Raw genomic sequence first — 26,255 nt, 5'->3', positions numbered from 1 at the left:
GTGCAAACAAATTGTGCAATACAGAAAACAAATATTCAATCACAAATAATGAGCAAAAGCGTCCTTAAATGAGGCACTGATTGAGTTGGTTGTTAGGGGTCTGTTGATAGAGTGAGTGGTAGCAGCTGTTCCTGGTGGTGCAAGTCTTGTGACACCTATACCTCTTTCCTGATGCAGCAGCCTGGCTGGTGTGGATCCTTGATGATTGCTGCATTATAAGTAGATTTTCTTGATGGTAAGAAGATTTTTGCCTCTGATGTACTGGGCTGTATCCATCACCCATTGCAGGGCTTTCTGCGCAGTTATTTGTGTCCCCATGCTAAGCCATAATGACTTGCGTAGGGAAGGGGGCTAAGAATGCGGCCCCTCGGTGCTCTGGCACTGATGGAGATTGTGGAGGAAATGTTCTTACCAATCCTCACTGATTGTGGTCTTGAGGTGAGGAAATCCAGGATCCAATGACACAGTGGGGTGTTGAGACCCAGCTATTGGAGTTTGCTGATCAGTTTTGAGAGGATAATGATGTTGAATGCCGAACTGTAGTCGATGAAGAGCATCTTGATGAATGCATCGAAACTGTCCAGATGCCTCAGGGTTTTGCGTGGAGCCCGTGAGATATCATCTTCCGTAGACCTATTGTTAATATAGGCAAATTGGAATGGATTTACGTCACCATTTCAATAGGAACTGATATGCTTCAACACCAGCCTCTCAAAACACTTTATCACGACGGATGTGAGTGCCACTGGTTGGTAGTCATGTAGGTAGGTTATCACATTCTTCTTGGGCACAGACACGATTGAGGGTATTTGAAACATTTGGTACCACACCCTTCCGAGAAAGATGTTGATATACATGAATACATTGGAAAGTGGGTCAGCACATGTTTTCAGTACTTGGCCATGTACTCCATCCAGACCAGATGCTTTATTTGCATTCACCCTCCTGAAGGCAGTCCACACATCATCCTGGATACCGACGGTAGAGGATCATCAGGGGACATGGGGGTGTGCAGTGGCTCTTCCTTATTTTGGTGGTCAAATCGGGTGAAGAAGGCGCTGGGAGCTTTGTAGCAAGTCATGACTCCTTCCAATCCTCTCTCATAATTAGATCTCAGACTCTTCATTTTTACAGGATCTAAATCCCAAAACAGTCTACCCACCAGTGCTCTTGGTGTAACTTCACCACGTGGCCGAAGCTGTTCAAAGGAAGAGTTCAACGCCACCTTTTCAAGAGAAATCAATTGCTGATCCTTGTAATGGCAGGCACATCTTGTGGATGAATTTTGTTTTTAAAAGAATAAAGAACCATAAAATGAAGCAGAGACCCAGAAGCCATTCGTACTAAAATTAATGCCCATGAAGTGGGAAACTTGGGACCAATCCAAAATTAAGAGGAGTTAAACTAAGTTCCATTCTGTGTCGTTGAAATAGCCCAGTTGCATTATTTAGGCCTCACAATTAACCTGAAGATCCTTCCTCAAAAGTTTGAATAATTTTGGCAGTTACTAAAAAGCCACCTGATTAACCCACAAACAAATTGTATGTATGACCATAAAAATCTGAGTGCAGAATAACAATTTTGATTCTTTGTTCCCCTGCCAGGTTGTTCCCACACCATTTTGTTACTTCCCAGCTCTTTCCATTGATTATTTTTTTTCCAAGCAGGCTCCTTCTTAAACTTGGTAATTCAATGGCTTCTTTGGTCATTTTGATATTTGTCACACATTCAGATAACCAAAGGGTTAAAAAAATTTCTCAATCATTCATATATGCATTCAATAATAACTATAAACTGATGACCCCTGATTTTAAAAAAAATCATTGTGTCGTGAGTGACATATGCTCTTTATTCTCACTCAGATCCGTTCTTAATTTCGAACACTTTCTTCACATCAGGCCCTGTGAGGATATTGAGTTTTTCAAAGCACTTGTATGCTTAGTCTATCAAGTATGTGAATGGTGCAAATGTCAAAGAGCTGGAACTGGGCCTCTTAATCGAGAAGAAATACCTTCTGAAACTACAAAGTCCTTGTGCCTCGTGTTCATATCTCCCTGTTGTTCGTGCATCCATTCAGGTGCAATTTGAAAACTGTGCAGTCAACAGTAGCACACTTTGTCCAAAACCCCAAGTTCTACTGGATAAGGATGATCAGAAGGGTACATGGAGGACGGTGGTTCTTGAGAACAAGCTGCCAGAGGACCTGATAGAAGCAGATATAATTACAGAAGTTAAAAGGCACTTGTACATATACATGTTTGTTTATTGTAATCTAAATATGTGTGTGTGTGTGTGTGTGTGTGTGTGTGTGTGTGTGTGTGTGTGTGTGTGTGTGTGTGTGTGTGTGTGTGTGTGTGTGTATATACAACACAACAAACAGGAATTTAAATTTGCTCACCCTCTCCACCTCTGAAGCCCCAATGATCACTGGATCGCACACCTCTGGTTTTCCCCTCCTGAAGTCCACAATCAGCTCCTTGGTTTTGGTGACATTGAGTGCGAGGGGTTGTTAGTGTACAGTAAGCCAGGTTTTCCATTTCCCTCCTTTAAGCTGATTCATCATTTCCTTCTACACAACCCACTACCGTGGTATTGTCAGCAAATTTGTAGATGGTGTTATTATTGTACCGAGCCACACAGTCATTGCTGTAAAATGAGTAGAGTGGAGGGCTTCTAAAGCAGCCCACTGGTGCTCCAGTACAGATGGAGATTGTGGAGGAGATGTTCTTACCAATCCTCACTGATTGTGATCTTGAGGTGAGGAAATCCAGGATCCAATTACACAGTGGGTGTTAAGGCCCAGCTCTTGGAGTTTTCAGAATAATTTGGAGGGGATGACGGTGTTGAATGCATCTGACCTGAGCACCTGCGTTTATATATACGCAAGCGTGCACACACATCTTCTTTGGCTTGGCTTCGCGGACGAAGATTTATGGAGGGGGTAAAAAGTCCACGTCAGCTGCAGGCTCGTTTGTGGCTGACCAGTCCGATGCGGGACAGGCAGACACGATTGCAGCGGTTGCAAGGGAAAATTGGTTGGTTGGGGTTGGGTGTTGGGTTTTTCCTCCTTTGCCTTTTGTCAGTGAGGTGGGCGCTGCGGTCTTCTTCAAAGGAGGCTGCTGCCCGCCAAACTGTGAGGCGCCAAGATGCACGGTTTGAGGCGTTATCAGCCCACTGGCGGTGGTCAATGTGGCAGGCACCAAGAGATTTCTTTAGGCAGTCCTTGTACCTTTTCTTTGGTGCACCTCTGTCACGGTGGCCAGTGGAGAGCTCGCCATATAATACGATCTTGGGAAGGCGATGGTCCTCCATTCTGGAGACGTGACCCATCCAGCGCAGCTGGATCTTCAGCAGCGTGGACTCGATGCTGTCGACCTCTGCCATCTATATATACGCAAGCGTGCACACACATACACACACACAAAAACACCCTACACGCAAATGACATATCAGAATCAGAATTTATAATCATGAAATTCATTGTTTTGTGGCAGCATCACACAGTGTAACCATACATATTATAACCATCTTGCAATATTACTGTAAAAAAATAGTGCATGAAAAGTAAGGCAGTGCTTTGGTTCATTCAGGAATCTGATGGCAACAAGGAAGAAGCTTTCCTTGTTCCGCTGAGTGCTCGTCTTTCAGCTCCTATACCTTTTCCCCAATGGTAACAGAGTGAAGAGGGCATGACCTGGGTGGCAGGGGTCTTTGAGGATAGAGGCTGCTTTTTTAAGGCACCTCTTTGTGTAGATGTCCTTGACGGAATGATGTCTGGTACCTGTGATGTCGCAGGCCGATTTGACAACCCTCTCGAGTTTATTCTTGTCCTGAGAGTTAATGCCTCCGTACCAGGCAGTGATGCAACCAGCCAGAATGTTCTCCACGGTACACCTGTAGAAGTTTACGAGAGTCTTCGGTGACGTATCGAACCACCTCAGACACCTCACAAGGTATAGCTGCTGGCGAGCCTTCCTTGTGATAGCATCAACGTGGAGGTTCCAGGATAGATTCTCGGAGGTGGTGACACCCAGGAATTTGAAGTTCTTGTATCTCTCCACGACTGAGCCCTCGATGAGGACTGAGTCATTTTCCCCTCACTTCCTCCTGAAGTCCACAATCATCTCCTTGATTTTGCTAACATTGAGTGCAAGGTTGTTGTCGTTACATCACTCAACGAGCTGATTATTCAATGAGCTGATTATATGCAGCAAATCCAAAAGAAATCTATCAAATATAATTTAGAGGATTCTAGGATTTTTCCCCGATCAAGAGATTGCCCCGTTGTTGGAGCAAGAGTGACCACTACAACAAGCTGTGCCTCCATAGATAGGAATGGCATAGTGTGATAAGGCTCAATGGGATTACCATTGATGGACATCACAGTTTGCATTGATGAAGTGACCTGTAAAGACCTGTTTCTGTCCTGTGATTCTTGTCCCCTCTCCTTGTCTTTCTTTAAGGGCCCTGATGAGTAATTTATTCACTGCTAATTGAGTGACAACATTTCTTCTCACTTCAGTTGTGAACGACTGACCTCTTATTTTGAATTTGTAATCTCTGGTTCTGAACAACTAAACTAAGGGAAACATCACCTCTGCATTTTCCTTGTAAAATGTTTGAATAAGATCGCTTCTCATTCTTCTAAACTCAAGAGAGTAAAAGCCTGGGCTGCTTGGAGGACAAGTTCCAGTCTGTCAAAATCTTTGTTACATTTGCTTTATTGCATGTCCAGTGATCCTTGCAGGAAGTCCAGCCTGTTCATAATGTTCTTGGTGCACTCTCACCAAGGTATTATTTAATTGCAGCAAGATATTTAGTCAGACTGTACATACAGCACGAGAACAGGCCCTTGCAGCCCACGAGCCTGTGTGACCCAATTACACCAAATTAAGCTACAACCTCGGTATGTTTTGAACAGTGGGAGGAAACCAGAGCACCCGGAGGAAACCAGAGCACCCGGAGGAAACCCACACAGACACAGGGATAACGTACAAAATCCTTTCAGACAGGCCTGGATTCGAACCCCAGTCACTGGCGCTGTAACAGCATTGCGCTAACCACGACGGTAATTGCACCACCCCATCTTTATTGTTTGATATCTTTATCATTTTTCTGAAATCCTCTTGCAATCAAGGCCAACCTACCAGTTTCCTTCCTTAAATGCTTGCTGTCGCACAGTATTTAATTTTCAGAGATTCGTGCACGAGTTTACCGCGGCCCTTGCAAACAATATTTTTCAGTCTCTCTTGAATAAAATTGCTCCACGTTTTTTTTCCAACCAGGTTTTCTTTGCTAAGTCATCATCCATGCATTTAAACTTGTTTATTTCCCTTTGAAGTTTCCCTGCATTCTCCTCACAACTCTCATGGCTTCCCCACCTTGTATCATCAGAAAACTCTTGGTTCACTGGTTCACATCATTGATACAGTTTGAGAATAACTGGAGCCTGTATCCCATTAACTGCAACCATCCCAACCTGAAAATGCCCTAATTACTTGTCCTCTCTGTATTGCGCAGTCAGTTTGTTTACATGTGTACGTTGAGCACATTTTTGTTTTGGTACGACTGATAAGTGGTAATTCTGCTTCACCCGCAGGATAAAGAATCTCAGGGTTGTATGTGATGTCATCTACTCTAAATCTGAATCCGAACATTGTTCTCTAAATTTTATTGTATCTGTGAAATGCCTTTCAGAGGAGCCAAAAACGAATGACGAACTTTTGAAGCTATTGCTATTACTGCAACGTTCGACAACCAGCAAGACACCAAAAATATCAATGACATAAATTGATATGAATATTGTTCATTCAGGAAAAGACATTGGCCAACATACAAAGGAGGGCTCCCTTAACCTTCTTAAAAGTTGTTCTGTGGAAGTTTTATGTCCATCTGAGACCGCACATGGTTTAAGACCTTATCCATGAGAAAAGCTTAACGTTCTACCTCACTCACTGCTGCACAGAGATGTCTGCCTCAATTTTGTGATGAACCCTCTGTGGTGGGATTTGAACCCAACCTGCTCAGTGATTTGCCAGCGGAGCCACACCTGTTCATTTCCCTTAATCCATAAAATCCCTGCTCTCTGCCTTTTTTGGAATCTAGGTACCATGATATCACACAATGGCACTGTGTTGTTAAAACAAGATTCCGTTGTCATACCCACACTCCTGTTCGGCTCCGAATCATGGGTCCTCTACCGGCACCACCTACGGCTCCTAGAACGCTTCCACCAGCGTTATCTCCGCTCCATCCTCAACATCCATTGGAGCGCTTACACTCCTAACGTCGAAGTACTCGAGATGGCAGAGGTCGACAGCATCGAGTCCACGCTGCTGAAGATCCAGCTGCGCTGGGTGGGTCACGTCTCCAGAATGGAGGACCATCGCCTTCCCAAGATCGTGTTATATGGCGAGCTCTCCACTGGCCACCGTGACAGAGGTGCACCAAAGAAAAGGTACAAGGACTGCCTAAAGAAATCTCTTGGTGCCTGCCACATTGACCACCGCCAGTGGGCTGATAACGCCTCAAACCGTGCATCTTGGCACCTCACAGTTTGGCGGGCAGCAACCTCCTTTGAAGAAGACCGCAGAGCCCACCTCACTGACAAAAGGCAAAGAAGGAAAAACCCAACACCCAACCCCAACCAACCAATTTTCCCCTGCAACCGCTGCAACCGTGTCTGCCTGTCCCGCATCGGACTTGTCAGCCACAAACGAGCCTGCAGCTGACGTGGACTTTTTACCCCCTCCATAAATCTTCGTCCGCGAAGCCAAGCCAAAGAAAGAAATTCTGATTTTCATAAACAGGTTTGTAAGGTTAAATTGGCACAACTTATAGTTCATAATGTGAACATATCTCACTGATATTCAACAACTTATTTGAACAGCTGAGATAAAGTAGCTCGGATTTTTTTGAACCTGTGGCTATTAAACCTGGTGTCTTGGAATATGTTTGCATGCTTCCAATAATGAAATGACTTTCTTTCAGCTTATTTCATCTTCCCACATAAAAGGACTAGTTTCAAAATTATTTTGTCAAAACTACAAGCTCAATAAAAATCCATCTCTTAAGTGACTCAAAGGCATTTCAGCTTTTGCTGGGTTAAAGGCAGGCCAATTAACTCATCTAAAAGGACCTTAAGATCTTGTCTGTGAGATGTTGGAGCTGTGAGATCTTAGACTGGCTCCTGTGGTTCTCACAGTTAATCCTTGTTGTTACTGCCGAGCGCAGGTGAAAGGTCAGCATTTCTGTGTTGTTGGTGGGGCTCTGGGGGCCTGTATTTAGTTCTTAAGAGAGACCATTCACATGCCTGCCCCCACACGTTAATTTGTTGTGGTCAGGGGCAGAAATGGCTCCTTTGTGCTGCTGCGGCACAGGAAAACACGCAGACAGAGCAGTATTGTTTGTTGTAATGGATGGCTTTTCCTGCAGTTGAATAATGTTTTGAGATATTTCTGTAGTGGTTAAGAAAACTATGTGCATGTTTTGCCATCTGTGTAGTACTTCAGAAGGGCCATCTCGGCACTTGTGGGAATTATTCATTCCAAAGGCTATAGATGTTACTTCAGATGTAATTTTATTTTTGCTGATATTAAAAAAGGGCATGTGGATGTTCAAAATAATTTGTTTTATTTTTGTCTTGACAATGTTTTGAAAATTCTCCAAGTATAATATTACTTTCAAAAAGGATTCTGTGTTCCTTTACTTGCAGCAATTAAGTGTGTTTTCACTTGCTGCAGGTCACTGAGACAAGTTATAGATTGTTCCAGTTTAAAGAATAAATATTTTGCAGGTTTCTATCAAAGTTCAAGTGGACACGCTGCATTGGGTTTCCAATGCTTCCTCAAAGATAGCACTGGACAATATTTTTTTTCAAAAGATTTGCTTTCTGCAAAAAAAATTGGGGATTATGATAGACAAATTCAAGCTGGACACAAAGATAATTTCTGATTTGCTGTTGGAGAAACATTAATTTTGATTGAATTTAAGCATGTTTGATCGCAAAATGATGCTGACACATTGCTTTAGTTCAACTGGCCTAAAAATGTTTTCCGGCTGATTTTTGTTTGTACTCAGCATCTGATGCCTCTCGCGTCAGTATCCCACAATAGTCGGCCGGCATCGATGGAACAGTGTCCCGGTGAAACCTTCCACCATGTTCGTCACTGGCTGCACCGAGATCGGCAGGGAAGACGTCCAAGTGTGAATGCAGAGAATGAATTTTCAATGACATGTTGCACTTCATGGCTTTCTTGGCTGAAGTCGACTTAAAATATGGCAGAAATCACAAAAATAGGTTAATTTTTAAAAAAATGGCACATGAAAGGAACATTTTAAGTTGATTTTTGTGATCAGCGCCCAAAATCCATAAAATGCACCCAAAATTGTTCAGGAAGTGAAATCCTCATTGTCCAGTGAATTTGGTATTGTGAAGTTAATCTCATCTGAAATCTCAATAATCCCTCCATCTTAAAAAAAAAATTAATTCATTATTTATTGAAAAAAAATTAAGCATTATTCTTCAAAATGGAAATGGCTTCAGTTTCAGTGAAAACTTCTACGCTACTGGATTTGATAGTGCGCTGTAAGTAACCCGCTGAATAGAGCTGGAAACAGTAAGGATCCTACTCTTGAGATGGATGGAAGAGTAGTTGTGTGAATGTCATGTAGGAACAGTGTTAGACTGAGTGCCCAATCACCAAAGACATCCCTGATATCAAGTGCTAAGCTTTAAATGAATAGCCAAATGTGCAGCTGATAGAACTACTGCCTCATAGCTGCAATCATCCTACTGTCCATGGAGATTTTCTACATTCTCTCAGTGACCAAGTCGGATTCATCTGGATGCTCCAGTTTTCTCCCACATCACATTGATCTAAATGTAAATTGGCCTTCGAGTAAAGGGAAGTGGTCAAATCTGCGTGTAGTTGCAAGGAAACTGTGGAGTGCATAATTGTGTTATTGTAGGATTCAGGTAAATGGGTGGTCAGCATTTAGGGGAGACTTAATGGGCCAAAGATCTCCTTTCCCATCTGTATGACTCTTTGTCTCTGACATCCCACCTGGATTCATTAAACAGCTTTACCATAACCTATGGACATGTAGCTCAGCACGATTCTTCACTGGAGGAAGAGGAAAGTGAAGGTAAAATGTTGCGTCCGTCTATTGATGTTTAGTCAACATATTTGAGAAATAAACTGCATAAATTGACCACAGAAACATGGCTAGGGATTTCATTTAAAGCTCATCAATCCATCAATGGTGTGGTCCACACACAGCCTTTTTTTCTTTCTGCTGAACTAAAAGTGTTTATATATAATAAAGCCATCTGCATTTATTTAAATTGTGTTGAGTTTCCTGTTTGGACCATGAAATCTTGGTTTGGTCCAACCAATATTCTTCATTATTCAATGCATTAAAAATCTCCAGAGCAACAAATGAATTTAACAGCCAGGAGCTGGGGTGAGTGGAGACCTCCCCCCAGCAAACTAAAACGCGGTTTTATTTTTAGCTTATGGTTTGGTTCAGAGCCTCAAATCTAAAATGGTCCCACAGGTTACTCGATCGAAACTTTCTGAGCAAGAATACGGTGGGTTAGGATTGGTCTCCAATTTTGCCACGAGGGCAATGGAAATTTGATTCCTTTATTGTGAAAGTAACAGTTCTTCAATAGGCTCTTTGGTATAAAATCAAAGGTCACAAACTCTGTAATCTCCTCTAGCCCTACAACTCCAGTCCAGGTCTCTTTCATTTTCCAGATTTTGATTATGAGCCATCATTTCCCCCCAGATTGGAGTCAAAGCTTGGGAATTTCGTCCTTCTCCCTCACTTTCCACCTCAATATATCCCTTTCCCAGAGTTTTTTGGTTATTCATCCCAAATATCAATTTTGTGTTCCTGTCACTTTTGGTTTAGTGAAACCTGGAGATAATTTGCTTCATTAAGTGAGATACATACGTATTTGGGCATTGTTGGGTACCAGTGTAGTGACCTTCTGCATTGCCATATAAGCATTGTCACTCCATAAGACATAGGAGCGGAAATTGGCTATTCAGCCCATCGAGTCTAATTCATTTAAGCATGAACTGATCCATTTTCTCACAGCCCCACTGCCCGCCTTTTCCCACAACCTTTGATGCCCTGGCTAATCAGGAACCTTTCAATCTCTCTCAATTAGGCCCAGTGACCTGCCAACTGCCTGTGGCAACAAATTCCACAGATTTACAACCCACCGGCTGAAGAAATTTCTACTCAACTCTGTTCTAAGTGGACACCCTTCAATCCCAAAGTTGTGCCCTCTTGTCCTAGACTCTCCACCATAGGAAATGACATTTCTCCATCTACTCTGTCCATGCTTTTCAACATTCAAAATGTTCAATGAGATCCCTCCTCATTTTCCTAAAGTCCAACTAATACTGGCCACTTAAGTTGCTCTTCCTTCTACTTCCCTTTGCCCCACCCAACCCTTTATAAATATCACATTTACACTGCACGACAATCTTGAATGACTTCCTTTATTCATGATTATTTTATTGGTCCTCTTTTATATCATCCCAACTATTGCTGAAAAACCCATCAAAGTTATTCAGTCCTTGTTTGGGCTCGCTTTTGTTTAACCTGGCCTTTACAACCAAACGATCAAAGGAAGAGGATGGGTTGGCAGTTGGTGGGATGGGGATGTGTCGTCATCTTGGACGCCGAGCTTGTGGACTGGGTGGTCAGAGAATGATACAGATTTTGGACCTTGGCACTGGATCAGACTTCCTATTGTGCATCCGAAGCTATCGGCTAGAGGGGACAGAACAAGCACACCAGATGGGGAGAGAAGCTGCAACAGGTTTTAAACGGGAGGAATAATGAGAGCATCTGCTCTGGAAATAGAGGAGGTATTGTTTCATCATGTTTTCCAATGCGCAGATCACGAGCTGGGAATACCCTATGTAAAAGTAATGCAGATCCCTGAACCTGTTCTCATGTGGCTATTGTGTGCCCACCCCACTTTTAAATAAATAAACCTGATCATTTGGAACTGCCTCTGTTCACATGCCCGAAAAGTACTGCATCCCTGAAGCCTAAAATAACTTGAGTCCATTTGTGGGGTCCTGATGAAGCGTTATGTAGTCCAGACTTTAAGCCAATGGAAGATGTGTGATGTTGTTTCAAAAATACTGCTATTCAGCCATGTCCCACAGGCAGCGAATTCCTTGGATTTCATTTAAGTGAGTCACAGCCTTTCTGATCAGCCTCATATAATCAGCTAATCACACTCCACATGGTTTGCATTTATGCCGCAATGCAATTGCAAGACAATGAACCCTAACTGAGGTGTAACACAGGAGACTTTTCTCAAACAAACTCCAGTAACTTACAATACAAGCTGATCAGGGAAGTACTTAACCTTTCTGGAATTCAGATTGAATTCCTCCTGCCCAGTACAGAGCAGTTCTCCTTGAAGTAGAGGAAAGTGCAGATTTTGAGATGACGTTGTGATTTGAATAACTTCCCTTTCTGAAGTTAATATGTGGCCATGTACGATGCTGTTTGTACAAAACACAAGATCTGTTATGATCAGGAACAATATCTAAAGGTGTTGACATTCTAATTTCCAAGAAAATTTCCTGAAACAAGGGTCTGATTGCTTAACTCAATAATCAAACTTCTGAACTGGATGGTTGTAAATCAGGCCTCAATACACCTCAGAACACATGCTCGAGGTCAATACCTTACAGCTGTACTAAGGGGCGACCTTGATGAAGGGCTTATGTCCAAATCGTTGGTTATGTATCTTTATCTTTGCTATATTGTTACGTAGCAGACCAGCAGCAAGAGAAATTCACCGAGATTGTTATTGTTTTTATTTTAAAACAATATATTTATTAATAACTAATAATAATATAACAACTCAGCAACTTCACTCCAATTATGCATGAATATACTTAGGTGTGTGCTTGTGTGGAATACCCAATTCATTAAAGCTTAGGCACAATTCTGGAAAGTCATTCCAAAGTTCAGTCTTGTGTTGAAACTCAGACCTTAAAAATGATGCCAGAAGTAATGACAAAGGAGGTGAGAGAGATGGAGTGATCAGATGGCTGAAAACTCACAAATCCTTGTCGAGTTGCTTCCAGAGAAATGCTTTGTTCACAGCTCCCCTTTTCTTTGCGAAAGGGAAACAAAATGTGTGACTTCAACAAGTCAGCCAAGGGTCAGGTGAAATGATCATCACAATGTTCACAAATCCAATGAGGCAATTCTCCTGCTGCTTTTACTTAGATATGGGTCAATCAAAATGACCATTACAATGGTCATGGTGGTTCAACGAGACCAGCAGAATTGTTTATCTGATAGCTCACTAATCAAACTGAATCCTGTTTCTTTAAGTGACCCAATCTCATGACTCATAATTACATGACTTTCTCTCAACCATCTGTTTTTTTTTGAATAAACAACCATTGTTCTTTTATCCTTCCAGAGTATCAACTTTGTTTATAGTCAATACTTGCCGGTGCCACTCCGTCTCACCACAAGCTGTGAATGGTTGCAGCTTGCACTAATCCTTAAAATGACAGTCACACTAAATGAAATGTGAGCTTGTAATAATATATCTTTGGTTGACCTGCTGAGTTTCTCCAGCATTGTGTTTTTACTAAGGGACAACTTGTCCTGTTTGGGCTCTTTCAAATAAAATATCCTGCTGGAGTCCTCTCAGCTGGAAGTAAAATAATCCCAGCGAACTTTCAAAGTGGAGCAGAGAATTGTCCCGGTGTCCGAGCTGACATTCCTCTTCCAAGGTCCCTTTGATAATGAGAAAGTTCTTTCTGTTTAAGCATTCTTGCTGTGCAGTAATTGCCTACTTTGTTCGTGCGCATCATGGCAGAGACTACATTTGAAAAGTGATCCCTTGATTGCGAAGCATGTTGAAGAAACTTGACAATGTGAGCACTCACATTTTGGTCCTGTCTCTGCTTACATGAAGAGAGTGTTTCAACTTGTGTTTTTCTTAACTGCAACGTTGATCTGCTCCACAACCAGTTCTTTGCTCACTTATCCACTTTACCATTTTCTCATTCAAGTAGCTTGATTTAATAATATTGAGGAAATTCATAGTTTATTTCAATACACCTATTCAGTTATTTATATTTTAAAATTGAAATCTAGAGTTTTTTTTTTCAAACAGCACAAAAACAGGCCTTTCTGGCCTACAACCCTGTGCCCCTGAAATACACCAATTAACCTACAATCCCCGTATGTTTTGAAGGGTTGGTGGAAACCGTAGCACCCGGATGAATCCCACGCAAACCTGAAAAGTTATTTATATCTATTTTGGTGGGACTTTAACTGGCCCCATCCAATGTGTTTGCATTGTTTAATTCACCGTTCAATTCACAGAATCTTTGTCCTAGAAAGCCCAGAAATCGTGTAAGCATCTTGAATGCAAAATCTCAGTGGAAAAAATGAGGCAATTCTAACATTTTGTAAGTGTTGTTGCAAGACAATGATCCTTCAATAGCCAGACATACCATCAGTTCAGAGTCAGAATTTATTGTCATGAACAAGTCATGAAATTCAGTGTCTTGCGCAAGCATCAAAGTGCAAACATTCATATAACCATCTTACCACATTACTATAAAAAAAATTTAAAACAATAGTGCACGAAAAGTAAGGCAGTGTCTATGGATCATTGATTTTTCAGGAATCTGATGGCAGCAGGGAAGAAGCTGTCCTCGTGCCATTGAGGGCTTGTCTTTAGGCTCCTGTACCTTTTACCTGATGGTAGCAGAGTGAAGAGGGCATAGCCTGAGAGATGGGGGGGTCTTTGAGGAGAGAGGCTGTTTTTTTTTAAGACACCACCTCACGTAGATGTCCTTGATGGAGTGAAGTCTGGTGCCTGTGATGTCGCAGGCCGAGTTAACAACCCTCTGGAGTTTATTCTTGTCCTGAGAGTTGGCATCTCTATACCAGACAGTGATGCAACCAGCCAGAATGCTCTCCATGGTACACCTGTAGAAGATTACAAGAGTCTTCGGTGGCATGCTGAATCTCCTCAGACACCTCGCTGCTGGTGAGCCATCTTTGTGATTGTCTCAACATGGAGGCTCCAGGACAAATCCTTGGAGATGTTAATACCCAGGAATTTGAAGTTCTTGACCCTCTCTAGAACTGAGCCCTCGATGAGGACTGGGTTGTGTTCCCCTGACTTCCTTCTGAAGTCCACAATCATCTCCTTGGCTTTGCTAATGTTGAATGCAAGATTGCTGTCATTGCACCATTCAAAGATAAGTTGGCAATCTAGCAAGGAGGGTGGGCGACAGTGGTAAAAGCAGGTCAAAATAAAGTCCAGTCCTACCTTTATCCAGTGCCCACGTCACTGGTGCAGGTGAACCACTCACCTTTGCACATTTAAATCTGGCTGCCAGTAATTTCTGCCAGAGAGATATAAAACCAAGCAATGTTCAGTATGGCAGCCACTGTCATCACAGCTCCAAAATTTTCAGTTCAGAAACTGGAAGAAAATCACACCCACCTGACACACAATAATTTTGAGAAATGCACATTTTTCAACCTATTTTTATTGGAGAGAAAATAAATGGGCGATCTATTTTAAAGAAAAGTCTGTGAGATCTTGTGAGCCAATTCTTTCACTGAGGGAATGGTTCTCAGCTTTGTTTTTGATTTTTTTTGTTCTCAATGAATAATTAGCTGATTTCATGCAAGAACTATTCCAGGCCAAGCACAGGAATTTGCGACCACATCTGCCCTTTCCAGAGAAAACCTTTTGTTTCTCTCTCTCACTGCACAATACAGATGTATTTTGGATATTGTAAAACCCCTGGTATCTGGCCAGGACTGGTAGGTGCCGGATAAGTGAATTTTCCAGTTGTTTGAGACTACATTTTACAATGTACAGTGTACTATACTTACACTGAACAAACTTCACTTGCGTGAATATGTAAACCTTAAAGCATTTTACTTTATTTTCAATTATATTCTTTGAAAACATTTAACTGTCGCTGGTTCCTCCCCCTCCACAGACCCACCCCATAGATGAACAATGACATTATGGATAATTAACCACACCCCCTCCCCCCAAAGTTTTACTGATAAAGCCACTGCCTGGGGTGACTCTTACTAAGCAGGGATAAGGAGACACGTTAAAAGTGTCACTCCAAAGGCGAACAATATCAACCAGCTCTTTATACTTGGTGACGCCATTCAAATTGGGGTGCAAGCAAAGCATGATCAAGGCTGTCTACTGGCTGAATATTTGCTCCCATCTTCACCAAAGGTTTATGTTTTACTTCTGAGAGCATTTTCTTTACAATTTTAAACTTTTATTTGTTTTTTCTTAATGATTAGCTTTGATTTATTTATTTTCTGGGGGTGGGGTGGGATTTGCCAGTTGCTTGAATTACAGAGAACAGAGTTTCACACCCATCATTAAAAAGATGGACAGTGATTAATACTCAATTCTTAATCAAAACAGGGCTGTATGAAACATTGTCATGGGTCACAAATTTAAATATTATTGAGGTGGTGTGATCATTGATGATGTGATTTGGTTAGACTGGAATTTACAATGTATACCTTCTAACAGTTGCTATTTCATTGATTTCGGATTTTCATTTTCACTTTTGGATCAGGGTTTAAGAGACTGTGTCTGACCATCAAAACCTTGTCCTGTCACCATTCCTCTTTGAGGTTGTAGCTGTCTGGAGCATGTCACTCACCTGATTTCTGCTGTGCCGAATTGTGAATCAGTTATTTCACTCATGTCGGACTCTGGCTTTACCTTACTCTTAATTTAGTCTATGTGTAGTCTGAGTCCAGCGTGTTCTTTGAATGAAGTGATAGGAGAAGGTATTCGGTTCAACAGTCAATTTATTACACAGCACAAGAATAAAACTTAACAGAACTCTGGGTCAGTCGTTAGTTCATAGGTCACCTGCACAGTGAGCTACTCCCCAAGACTGACCCCTATTGTCCAGTTGGCTCAGTTTATATAGATCAACCTTATCATGCAGAACAAAAGTTGTCTTCCTTTGCTAGATCTTTTTGCATAAGGGTTATCACAAGTCATCTCCTGTTTTGCAGATATCTGGGGTGTAGCACTCCCATCTTAATCCTCCAGGCCAGACTATCCTGTTGTGTTGATCAGAAATTAATTCATCCCCAGATATTTCTAATCACCATTCTGTTCCTGTCTGGCCAATTTCTGCTGTTCTCTTTAACACCTCCTCCTGCCTTAATCTTCCTCCTAGACTGGTTTTCCATTCCCTTTGTTTCTTGCAGGCCATTCTTTGTTCTGGTCTGGCCTGTGTCTCCTGTGCTACTCCCCACCTCCTTCAGTTTGAGCATTCCTCCTAAATCCTAAATCGTTTTATGCATTTCCTCTCCCTGTATTTGGGAGCAGACCATTTTGCTCGGCCAACTTTGCTCCATGCTGTGATTGCCACTTAATCACATTCCTCTTTTCCCCTGAACCATGCAGTAAATATACACTTATTAATTAATCATTTCTTTCATAATGTTTTAAACCCTAGATTCCAACACTCAATAGTATTCATACCTTCCAAAGTTTGTCAATTTTTCAATAATATCAATATTGAATATTGAACACTGTTAGTTTGCAAAAGTGACCTGTTGGAATTTTCATCTCCATCGATGGGCCTTAGTAGGTGTGGCATCAAAGTGCTGCTGATCTTTCAACACTTGGCAGTAAATTACCAGTCTTTTACACCACTGTAAATGGGTGAGGAGGGCCTTTTTTATGGGAGACGAGAAAAACCTGGCTCTACAGGGTGGGTTTTAATAAACTCTCAGACTGTGTGTTGAATGGTTAAATTGAAGAAGGAAGAAGTTTTCACCTTTCACTCTCCTTTTAAATTTGTGACCAATTTTTCTGTCATCATATTGTGGTAATTCTATTGGAGTTGGCGTATTTTGAGTGCATGTGTGGGTGCAACAAGAATTTGGATGTATCTGTGCATTGTACTTACAGATATAGCAATGAACTTTCATCTCATCATTATCTCCTCTTTATGCAGTGGAAATGTAGAGCACAGCAAAATTCCACAAATGAACAAAATAATTTACAAAATAATTTTGATGCTGATTGAGGATTTAATTACATTGGACATCTAAGATTTTGCTTCCTGAACACTTTCGGGTGTATTTTATGGATTTTGGACTGCTGATCACGAAAATCACCTAAATACTTTCCTATCACGTATCGATTTTTTTAGTTATTACCTATTTTTGTGATTTCCTGTCATATTTTAAGTCTACTTCAAACATACAAAACCATGTCATCAAAAATTCATTTTCTGCATTCGAACTTGGACCTCTTCCCTGCTGATGTTGGTGCAGTCAGTGATGAACATGGCGAAAGGCTTCACCAGGACATTGTGACCATGGAAAAGTGGTATCAGGGCAATTGGAATCCCTCAATGCCAGCCAACTATGGTTGGACACCGACATGAGAGGCATCAGATGCTGAGTACAGATGCAAATCAGCAGTCAGTTGAATTAATGCAACGAGTCTGCATCATTTATACGATTAAACATGCTAAATTCAATCAAAGTTAATTTAATGTTTCTCCAACTTTAATAGGATACAACAAATCTGGAATTATCTTTGTGTTTATCTTGAAGTTGTCCATCATAATCCTTTTTTTTTCAGGAAGCAAACCCTTTGGAAAAAAAAAAGTGTTATCTGGGAGAAATCATCTCCGTGCCATGAGATTTTGCCTGCTTCCCGGAAAGAACAGAGTCATATTTCATGTTTATCTCTGTTGCCTTCTATTTAATTAATGATAATTCTGATAAAATAGATTTGACGGCATATGATGTGATCTTTATTGCACGGAACACTTAGCAATGAGGAAGAGTGATGGCCATTTTTGGTTTGTTGGTTTAGAGCATGTTTTACTGGACCTGTGATGTTAATTTTCCAGGTTGTTGTAAATTAACGATGAGTTCTCAGGTAAAGGAGATCCTCTCAGAGTTTCTTTCTTGCTCTTACAGTAACTTGAATGGACCTCCCCTTCCCCAACCCTGCACTTTTGTTTATTGTGCAGCCATGTTTTTATTTCTGCACGACCTTTTGACCTGTGTGGGGATTAACTTATCCAGATAACACGCAAAATGTAGTTTCTCAGTAGGATCTTCAAATTGCCTTGTAAAATGGGGTTAACCGGCAATTTACTAGGTTGAAGACCCAGGTACAGGGATATTTGAAAGGGCCAAACTAGGCAAACCTGGTCAAAATCCACCCAGATCCCAGAGCTATCTCAGAGGTGGTCAGGGAACCCAGTAAAACTTACCTGGACGTCCTCCTCCGCCCATTGGAAAGGGGAAATGGCTGACCTGATTACTCTGGAACATTCCACACAGAGTGAACAGGCGACTCGTCACCCACCACATCATTCACAGGGGCGGGATCCCCCTTAAATCGCCAGGATGGCAATTTTAACAGGTTGGTTCAGCTGCTATTTGAAAGATGCAGGAGGCGCACACGACCCAGTCATCTCACCAGGGTCCCAGTTCCTGCAATTTGAAAGCGCCTAATGTACTTTGACTTGACTGACTCGCTTCAAGTTATGGATGCCAGGAAAAAAAATAGTCGCTGCAGATGCTGAAATCTTGAGTGGAAAAAAAGAGCAGCTGGAGGGACCCAGCAGATCAGTCAGCGTCGATTGAAAGAAACGGTCAATCAACATTTTGAGATTAATTCGGATTCTCGATGTATTTTGAGAATTATGACAATCAACAATACTTTTCAAACTGAGCCCAGGTGCTTCATATTGTGCACATCTGCAGGTATTTAAGGAAATTAAACTGCTGCTTGTCAGTCTTAACAGCATAATATTTGAAACAAATGTACCTGTATAAAATATGTTACCTGCGAAGTGTTCATCTGGAATAGGTCATCTGATTGGTGTCACTTGCACGCTCCGAAATTTGTTTCTATTTTTGAAGCTGTGTACATTGCACATTCAGCACTTTTAATCCAGGTTTGCCTTGAGCCTAATGTTTTTGCAAGCCATGTTGCAAGCAGAAATATTGAATTAATTTGAATTTATTAAGTCATGGAGAGATACATCATGGCAACAGGCCCTTTGGGTCTGCACCAACATACAAGCATCCATTCTTAAGAAAATCAACCTGAAACCATTTTATCTTCTCCACATTCCTATGAACTTCCACCCCCACCCCAGGATTCTTCCTCTCCTCTGCTCGCTCGTGGTCAATTAGCTTGCCAACCTGCAGGGATTCGAAAGGGGAGAAAATCCACAGGGAGGACGTGAGAGTGCCACACAGGACTAAACCCAGGTGGCAGGAGTCCCACCAACTGCGACTGAGTGGACATCCATGCTCCACCTTGGTCATTGAAATGTTCTGCATACAGAGGATTCCATTTTCTTTTTGCGTGCCGAAAGGAAAAAGAGGACAAGACCAAATCCCAGATATTCATTCTCACCTCACCTCCAGTTTTCATCACTTGTGAACCGTGGAGCTAACTCTTTCACCAATCCTGTGCTGTGTATAACCTCTGTGACTTTTCAGCAAAGAATTAGCCTTCAGTGCAGGTGATGGAAAATCTGAAAGAGTGTTGGTCAACTCAGTACGGTTTCCTCAGGCTTAGCAGACTGAGCTACTGCCCTGCTTTTTCTGTTGAACAGTAAAGAACTTTGCCATAAATATTTTAATATACTAAATCCAGAGATCCTGGGAGAGGAAAGGAAATAATAAATGGACTCTAGTTTCATGAAATGAACAAAACCTTTTTGTTTTTTCTCTTTTTTTTTAAAGTGTAAAATAATGGGAGTTCCTTCCTGACACTGAGCCTTGTGTAGGAGGGAACATAAGCCATGTTAGTGTATCATTCACATACATCTTAGTGCTACTTTGTCCAGCAATGAAAACTGTCTTTATATAGGACACAAGTAAAGCATCATTGTGTTCTAGTTTGTACATGTGCCAGAAAGAGACCCAATCAGGCCCTGTTACTCAAGTAACAAGAAAACTTGCATTAAGTGAACAGTGGAGCACTGTGCATAAGTTTGAGTTGCTGATGTTTTATGACTTTGCTGCCAAGAAATGTTGTTTTAAAACACGCTTCCTTCTCCCCGATGTCCTTCCGTTGTGGGAATAAAGATGAAATTACTAAAAATCTGAGAACCATTATAAGGGAAGTGATGTCAGAAATAGCTGTCCAGATGTATTTTCCCAGAGAGTTAAATCCAGTCTTGATGCCTTTGTTATTGTGTGACTGGAGGAGATCAGTTGTTGGACATGACAGGCTGCAGCAATGAGCTGTGGGAGTTTGTGCCTACAAGAAACTGCCTGGACAGTTCTAAAATAAAAAAAAATCATGTAAGCTGTGAGTTAGCAGAATAATTGCTTTAAAGCTATCTATTTATTTTTTACATTCTTGGATAGAATTCGTTGGCCTTGCAGCAAGCACAAGGAATGGTTTTTCCAATGTTTGTGTTCCATTGTAATTTCTTATTTGCATAAACAGCCAACATTTAAAATTGAACTGCAGGGCTGATCTGAATTGATCTCATATTAAACAATTTTAAACCACAGAGATTAAAAAAAATTGAATTCCCATGACCTGAGTGTCAGTCCTGATATAAAATAAAAACTCCTGTGACTTTTCCTGATGGAAGTTCTTAGCCTGACACCCAGCCTGGGTGGAACCATCATCCTAGTGAACCTACTTTGAACCCTCTCCAACATCACCACATTCTTTCTTAAATGAACAATCCAAAACTTGCCTCAATACTCCAACTGAGGTCTATAGGTCTTTTGAGAAGCATTAAGATAGATGAGGCCTCCGGGGATATATCCATGGTTTATGAAAGGGGTAAGGGAAGATCTTTGCATCCTCACTAGTGACTCGAGAGAGGCGAATGTTGTACCTTTCCTCAAGTAGGAAAGAAGAAGAAGATCCAGGAAATTATTGGCCCATAAACTTCAAATCAATGGTAGGGAAACCATTGGAAAGGATGCTTTGGGATAGATCTTATGCACATTTGGAAAGTCATGGTCAGATTAAGGATAGCCAAGTCACCTTTATTTATCATTCATACCAGGCTCGCACGGGAAAGACGAGATAGCATTTTTCCAGGACCACGAAGCATATTTACATCAATATAAATTAGAATAGAAGTTGAGGACATTAAAATATTAAGACATATTACAGTAAAAGTCCATGGTACCCTATCCACAAATGTTCTGGGAAAGTCAACATAGCTCTGTGAGGGGCAAGTCGTGTCTTACCAATTTAATTGAGTTGTTCGAGGAGTCAAAAAAGATTTCAGGGCAGTCAGCGGATGTTGTTTTCATGGACTTGAGTAAAGCATTTGACATGGTCAGACTCTAAAACTCACTGCTTGTGCAAAAACAAAGGAACTAGGAGCAGTAATCATCCATCTGGCCTGTCAAGCCTTTTGCACCATTCATTAAGATCATGGTTTGATCGGGCTGTGGACTTTGCTTCCCTGACCTGCCTGGTCTTGAATTCTCCTCCTATTTAAAAAGTCTATCGAGTAACAACATGGTTGTTTCCCTGCGTCTCGCTCCTTTTGAGGTCGTTATTCGTCTCTTTTTTTCCCCCCTTGGCAGCAACTTTTCAACATTCTCAGTAATTTCGTCACCCTTTGCAGCGCAAATCTGCATGGTCATGTTGCCCAACTCGTTCCATTCATCCCTGCAAGTAGCAGCCTTGGAAAACCGTTGAAATGTCTTCATAGTAGGATATTCCAGCATGCTCTGCCTTCCCTATGTGCTGGAGGCTGACTTGCAGATGTTGTCATGAACAGATAGACTGTTGTGCTCAGTGGATCCGGTTTCCAGTTATTAGGTCTTGCAGTGGCTGCTTCTTCCCCTCCCAACAGGCCTTAACAGCTCACAAATTGCATCGCATCATATTTATAATGAGTACAGAAACCATCTGGGCTCAGCAGATCCACCGGGTTTTAAATAGAACAGTCGCTTAAAAAGCAGAGCAAAGGATATGAAATCAGGATGATAGTATCAAGAGTTCCAACGGTTCTCCATGTTTGACGAACTTCCCCATGATATGCTCGCGGTAATTTTTTTTTGAGATTCAACATACAGCACGGTAACAGGCCCTTTCAGCCCACAGACTTGTGTTGCTCAATTAACCTACAACCCCCAGTACATTTTGAACAGTGGGAGGAAACCCAGCAGACGCAGGGAAAATGTACCTTTCAGGATTCAACCCCCTGGTCCCAGTCACTGGTGTTGTAATAACATTGTGCGAACCACCATGCCAACCCTGCCACCCAATATGTTATAATGTTAAATTAGGAAAGAAAATCTCATTATGATTTTGAATAATTAGGTGTGAATGGCTCGGGGGGTTAAAAGAAAATCTTCTTAAGATCACATTTCACATCTTCCCAATGTAAGATGATTTGGAATATTAAATGGTGCAGCCTTGCTATAGTTTGAACGGCACATAGTCAGGGGTTGGCCAACAGCACTGTGAGTAATGAGATGTTAGATGCACAGTGAACAGATTAGCATTTCAGTGGTGAAAATGGGCTATTAATCATGTTGTGCATATGGTGCACAGAAACCTTTTTATAATTGATTTTAAAACCTCACAGACAGACATTTTATAAAGCCATTGTACATTTTGCTTGCACTGTGCTTGAAGTAGAGTGTATTGGGTTGTCAGTAGCAACTGGGAATGATGTGTGTTTAAAGCTGTAAGTAATTTGTTTAGCCTGGGTCACCAGGGATTGCTTGTGCTGGAGAGGACAAGGGTCCAATGTATTTGACTGATGATGTTGCTCTCCTTGCCTGGCTCAAGGCAGGATATGCCGATTACTAGATTTCCCTCTTCAGTGCTTAATTTTCTTCTGGGAGTTGAGGAGGGCCCCGTGAAGTTAATTCCACCTGCCTTGTGTCTCGATGGGTGTTTCATCGACATGTTCATTGTGCAAGTTCATTATTAAGGGGGAAGGTGTTGAGGCAGGGATTGAGCAAGGTCCTCCACCCTCTTTCAACTAGAGTGATAGTGGGAAGTAAAACATGAAAGTCTGCAGACCCTATGGTTGAAGTAAAAATGCAGTGCTGGAGATACTCAGCTGGTCAAACCGTGTACTTGATATAGCAAAGATAAAGATATATAACCAACATTTCATGCTTGAATCCTTCAACAAGGTATCCAAAGGAGAACTTCAGGGTAGGCATCCCTTGGAGATTTTGTAGAGTTTTGCAGTAGATAGAAGTAAAACGCAAACGTCTCCAGACCCCATGGTTGAAGTAAAGCCACAATTCTGGAGAAACTCAGTGCACTTTATGTACCAAAGATAAAGATACTTAACCAATTAACCAACGTTTTCAGCTTGAAACCTTCATCAAGGTATAAACAAAATGTCGGAAGGCACCCGAACAAAATGATAGTGGGAAAACTGTTTACTGCTCTGATCACAGGGAGAGGAAAGGGATCAGGCAGCGGGAGGCCATAAATTCCCTCACGCACTCCCAGTTGGTGCTGGAATTTGTTTTGCCTGTTGTGGCATCGTGCATGCATCAGATACATGGAGTTATGTTGCATGGGGTGTTTCAGTGTTGGATGCCATATTAATGAATAAAGACACGTTTATCTCTCCTCCCGAGTAATGTTATTCCCAAAGGTTGAACACAGAAAAAATTGTCGACGAGGATGGGATAATCCACACTTTGGATGACAGGATTTCAGAAAAAGGACGTCAGAGATGAAAATTTGTAAAAAAAGACAAAAGGAATGCTCAGCAGCAGGAAAAAAGATAAGGAAGAAGTTCAAGAGGAAAGCAACGAAAAAGTAAGTAAGAGAAAGTGAGGCGCCAACCTCCAGAGCTGGGACCGGAACGACCAGGGAAACTGGGACCTGGACCGCCAGGGGCCAACTGGAAGAGCCAGGACCAGAACAGCCAGAAAAACCAGGAATGGAGAATGAAAAATGTAGAGATACAGAAGCAATTGGAGAAATTGAAAATTAAGTTCTAGGAAACTTAGCAAAACAGCATACAATCAGGGATAGAAAAAGTCCTGCAATTGGAGAATGCTGCATTTGATCAGATTGGTACTTCACAGAAAATTCAAGAAGCTTTCTCTTCGCAAGAAAAGGAAGCTACGAAGAAATTCAAAGAGCATGTTCAATGATTCGAGATAGAGAATGCAAAATTAGAAGTTGTGGCAAAACAGCAGACAACCAAATCTGAGTCGATGAAGAAGGAATTTCAGGATACTGAGTCAGTCCGTGCTCGCCCAGAAGACTTGATAAGGTTGTGCAAGAAATGAAAGTTGTTGTCAGTGATCAATTCAGCAATAAGGTTGGCATTCAAAAGAAAAATTTTGAAACTAGATTGGGTTATGAAATGGGAAGAAACGAACACCAGAAAGAAGTAGATCCCGTGCTACCTAACTTTAAATGAATGTAGCGCGATCAATGACCACTCATAGACATGAAGTAAGGGCCAAAGGCTTTATTGATCTAAAGATCCAAGCTTGCCTCAGCATGCTGCTGGCTCAAGCCCAAGGGCAGGAATGAGGGAGGAGACTAGGACTCTCGGCCTTTATTAGGGGTCTTAAGGGGAGGAGCTACCGGTTCAGCAGGTGGGCCAGCCTGCCCAGCTGAGTGGGGAACGTGCCTGCAATGCCATGCTCTATCACAGTGTATTGACTGGGAACAGCCAAACATGTATTGACTGGGAACATACAAAGTCAAAGTAAAGAGACCATAGTCTTTGAGATGCACTGCATAGATCTTCAAGTCACTGCATCCAGTCTTCTAAATGTACTGCTCACATCCCACAAGGTGCCCTTTTTAGGCCAGAGGGCTGGATAATTAGATCGGCTGCTCTAGATTTCATTTGCCACTTGGTAATCATGAAACCCCAATCATCAATTATAGCTCAAAAGTCCTGGTGTATACACAAGCATAGTAAGAGAGTAAATAAACTCACCATTCTCCATATTGAATTCATTTATGCCTCTACTTTACATTTAATCAATGGGATGGCCTCCGACATCACAATAGGGGGTGGGGGTTCTCAACTCAGTAGTTGGTCCCATGTGGCGACTGACAAGAGAAGATCAATCCACTGCCGATGTCACCTCCAACCGCTACACCAGAATTACCGGCCGTTGATTGACAGGCGAGGTGGGCAGGAGTCTGCCCTCTCACCGATGTCACAATGGTGGGTGGGGGGGGGTGCCTTCATCCGGTATTGATTGGCTGCGTGCAGACGAGTGGGCTGATGATTGACAGGAGAGGATGGGCGTAGCCCCCACAAAGCATCACAAAGGGGGGCTTCGCCCACTAATTGGCTGCGTGGGTGTTGGTGATTTGACAGGCGAGGTGAGCAGGTGCACACCCTCTCCCACATTGAACCCGTCCGTCCGCCAACGTCACAATGGGGCAGGGAGAAGAGACATCACATTTGCATACCTCCCCCCAATCATTCTGCCTGCTAGTTGGTCCCATCGTTTGACGGACAGGCTGAGCCCAGCCGCCGATTGGATTGGGGGAGGGGGGAACGGGTATTATACAAATGAGCCACTGAGGTGAGCGTCAGTAGTTGGTTGCGTGCATTTCCACCTCCTTGTCATTTCTTTCGCGGAACTCCTACGCTTTTCTACCTGCTGTACGCTCGTATAGAAGCTGCGTGACTTGCTGAGTTTCTCCAGCACTTTGTGTAAATATGATAAGTACAGATGAAGCAGCCTTTTTTTCCACTGAGGTTAGTTGATATAAAAACCAGCCAACATGGGTTAAGGGTTAAAAAAAAAGGAAAAGTTTAAAGGGAATATTTGAGGAAATGTCTTTTGGGAGAGAGTGGTGGGAGTGTGGAATGAGTTGCCACCTGAATTGGTAAATATAGGCTCAATTCTGACATTAAAGAAAAGATTGGCTGGCTACATAGATGGGAGGGACGAGGCAGAAAAATAGTTTGGCACAGACTAGAAGGGCCTGTTTCTGTGCTGTAAGGTTCTTTGGTTCGACTGAGAAATCAGGCAGCATCTGTGGAAGGAACAAAAGGCAACATTTCAGATCAATTGAAGTGAACACCTTTTCAAACTAATACAGTGATATATACTGTTTTAAAAAGAATCATCCATTTCCGTTGGCACGGTTTGTTTTATATCCCTCTGGGGTGATAGGCTTGCCTGGGAAGACCCATTTATACATAGTCTTCACTCTGAGGAATACAGTTAGCTCTTGATTA

General features: G+C 42.0%; 1 protein-coding gene and 1 long non-coding RNA gene across 3 annotated transcripts in view; one reads left to right on the top strand and one right to left on the bottom strand.

Moving 5' to 3' along the window:
* Positions 1–26,255, top strand: part of LOC138759501 (zinc transporter ZIP11-like) — a 489,253-nt gene that overhangs the window by 445,722 nt on the left and 17,276 nt on the right. The window lies entirely within an intron of this gene.
* Positions 1,850–25,533, bottom strand: LOC138759502 (uncharacterized). Its single transcript, XR_011354888.1, has 3 exons — positions 24,993–25,533; positions 18,905–19,029; positions 1,850–2,203 (listed from the first exon to the last, which is right to left on the bottom strand). It is a non-coding gene; the product is annotated as an uncharacterized lncRNA (long non-coding RNA).

The sequence above is a fragment of the Narcine bancroftii genome, chromosome 3 (genome assembly GCF_036971445.1).
Source record: "Narcine bancroftii isolate sNarBan1 chromosome 3, sNarBan1.hap1, whole genome shotgun sequence".
Taxonomy (NCBI): domain Eukaryota; kingdom Metazoa; phylum Chordata; class Chondrichthyes; order Torpediniformes; family Narcinidae; genus Narcine; species Narcine bancroftii.
Note: the sequence above shows the minus strand (reverse complement) of the source record. Positions and strands in the feature narration are given on the sequence as shown.